Here is a 3,274-nt window from a genome sequence, read left to right as displayed (position 1 = left end):
TTTCCGCCCCTATTTACAAGAAGAATTCAGAAAACATTTTTCCCACTATGTCAACAAGAGATGTCGCAGACCTAGATGATCTCAAAATGAAGAAAGCAAGAAGATTTTTCACGAAGAGGGCAGCATGAAATTACAAAAAAGATCAATTTATATTTAAAAAAAAAGAACTTTTAACTCTAAATTATTAATTGCCTATGAAAAAGGCAAATATTTTCACACAATTTCAATTACTTTTCCTCTGAAAAATGATTTTAATAGAAATATCGGTAAAAAATGATAAAGGTTATACACATATTTCATCTTCGCATCTAAAACCAAGAATTTATTATTCATAATCTTCTACGAATGTATTTCTTGACAGACTTTGGATTTTTTTCTCTTTTTCTTTCGTTGAGAGTTACCTTGTTTTTTTTACAAAAAGCATTTACCGCAAGTAATTAATTTTCAAGCAAAATTGTAAACAGTAAAATTAGACAACACTACAGTTTTCTGTTAAATTTATGTAAACTTTACGTGAATTTTCTCTACAGTTTCGCAAATTATAATGTAACTATTTTGTTTTATGCAACTTCTATAAATATTAGAAAATCCTTTCAAATGCTTTAAAATCCTTCAAACCCTTTGAATTCTTCTGAATACTTTGGAAAGGAAAAGGGGGAGGAATTGATTGAGTGATAGTCTTTATTAGCTTTCGCTATCATGGAGTATGTACATTTTCACATCATCTACAATAACATAATGTATCTAAAAACAATATGTCATTAAATAAAAAAATTATAGACTTATCTTCTTACAGCATTGACTATAAATTTTGACACTTCCCGGCAAAATGATGCTGGCCTCCCCTCGCTTCGCAAATTAATTAGTATTTTTTTGTACAACCGGATTCCATTATAAAAAATACCTTTTTGTCCTGCTGTTGTTCAACTATATCCTACTCGGATATTTTCCTTACTTCTCGTGTTATAATTATGCTTCTCCCTTACTCTTTTTCATATTTTTACCTATAAATTTTGGTAGTAATCCTTTTTCTGCCTCACACATCTACATCGTCAATTTTCCTTCTTGTACTGCTTATTATCACACAGTTAGCTTTTTACGTATTGATTTTTAATCCATTACATTCTAACCAATTTTCAAACTTTTTCAGTTCTTCTCTCATTATTTCTGCGGCTTCAAGTACTCTTTTTACCACGCAATAAATCATGGTGTCACCCACAAATAATTTCACTATGCTTCCTTTATCTTCCATTCCTCTCCTACGTCCTCCCATACATGCTCCCATGTTTCCTTCTCCCATTAACATATTCTACACTTTCTGTTCTCTTTTTCCCAATGCATCCCCTCCCTTACCTCGTTTCCCAATCTAAATCCTGCTACTCTGGTCCACCTTCTGTCTCCCCATCCTTCTTCTAAATACTTTGGTACCCCTTCCTTTTTTATCATCTTATACGATTTATTGTATTTTGATTCCTCAATCATCCCCTATCTTTCTATTAACTTTCCTTCTCCCTTTTTTCCAATTCTTCATAGCTTAGTCCAGTCTCGTCTTCTATTTCTCTATCATTAAGGAACTCCCTCCTTTCTTCTTCCTATCTCGTTAATTCGATCACCCTCCCTCTCCTCTATTCTGCCTCCATCACACACTTTCTGGCGAACTCTCCTCCCTTTCCCTCCCTCAGCTTCGTTTTAAATTTCCATGTCCTCTTTCCAGATTGGTGTTCTGTAAATAATACTTACAAATGTATTGCCTAATACCTTTAAACTTAAATAATATGGATGTGTTTATTCCATTTGCAAACCCTTTCTTATATTTCATCTTACTTATGATACGGTTAAGATCTGCTATGCTTGTTTCTTCAAAGTCCTTCATTTCATACATTGTATAATTTAAGTTGACAGAATTTCTGATGTTATTATTACTTATTGAATCAATAATTTCTTTATCACTGTCTATGTACTAATTATTAAATTTGTCGGCAATTTCTTGTTCATTTCGATATTTAAAGTCTTCTGACATCTCTATACGTTACGTTTGTACTAATTTTTGCATTCAAACTTCTATTAGCGGGTACTTTTATTTGAAACTATCGAGTGACCCATTATCAATACTCTGTTATGTTCAGTTAATTCATCACATTTATCTTCTAATACTCTTACAAACTCAGCATCGCTGGTTTATTACTTGATTGCTATATATTTTCATAATTAATCTTACAACCGTGAGTGTCCCTTATGATTTTGAAAGAAGGACACTCCTTTCCATAAGCCGTATGCTTTAACTGATCTTCACTATTACCTATACTCTTTCCTATTTTTCTCACGCAGTCTATACATTTCTAATTATTTCTGTTTTTACAATTTTTTGAGAGTGGTTACCAGCGCAGTAGCAACAGAGGGGGAGGGAGAGGGACACTACACTAATATACCAATTTTAAGTGATTTGATATTATTTGTTATTTTAGTTCTGAGTTAGAACGTGGGATTTTCGAAAGAACCATAACTCTCACTTGAAATAAAATTGTTTCCAAAATATTTATAACTCTGAGTTGGGATATAGAAATTCTGTAAACGACTATAATTTAGCCAGATGAAGAGGAAATTCCGATACAGAATTATTGTTTTGACTCTTTAAGCAGGAACACCGTAAATAATAAGTAAAAAAAATATGTGTCTTGAGACAAAATTACCATTTTACTTTAAAATAACCCTATTGAAAGTTAAACATCCTTGAAGTCTTTTGAATTGTTCAGAAATACGTAAAAGTTGTTCGATCATTTTAATCTTGTGTACGATTTACAGGGAAAGAAGAGATTCGGCGTTTTGATGTTAAACATAAACAAATATTGAAATTGCTATATAAGTTTTAACGAATTTACTAGCGATATTTTTTTCTTAAAAGTAATTTTAATGAGATGTAAATATCGAAGCAGAACATAGTAGACCCTAATTATCCAGTATATAACGTCTACGTGATGAACTATATCATCTTATAAGAAACCAGAACATTTATCAGTCAAACTTTATTTAAATTGTTTAATATTATATTGATTAGCTTTTTCTGTAGTTAGGAAAAATGATGATTGTTTGTACAGTCGTCTTTTCTTTGGTGGTTTTCTCCAATGTAATAGGTATATATAATATATTACAGTGCAACCCTTAAATAGCCCTCCCTTCTATAGCCCTTCCGAAAATTGGCGCCGCGCCACAGGTAGGTGTCAACCCCAAAAATAGCGCTATAGTAGAGTTTCACTGTATATCTATACCTTTACGT

This window comes from Belonocnema kinseyi, chromosome 9 (assembly GCF_010883055.1).
Source record: "Belonocnema kinseyi isolate 2016_QV_RU_SX_M_011 chromosome 9, B_treatae_v1, whole genome shotgun sequence".
NCBI classification, from domain to species: Eukaryota; Metazoa; Arthropoda; class Insecta; order Hymenoptera; family Cynipidae; genus Belonocnema; species Belonocnema kinseyi.
This window is presented reverse-complemented; position numbering follows the sequence as displayed.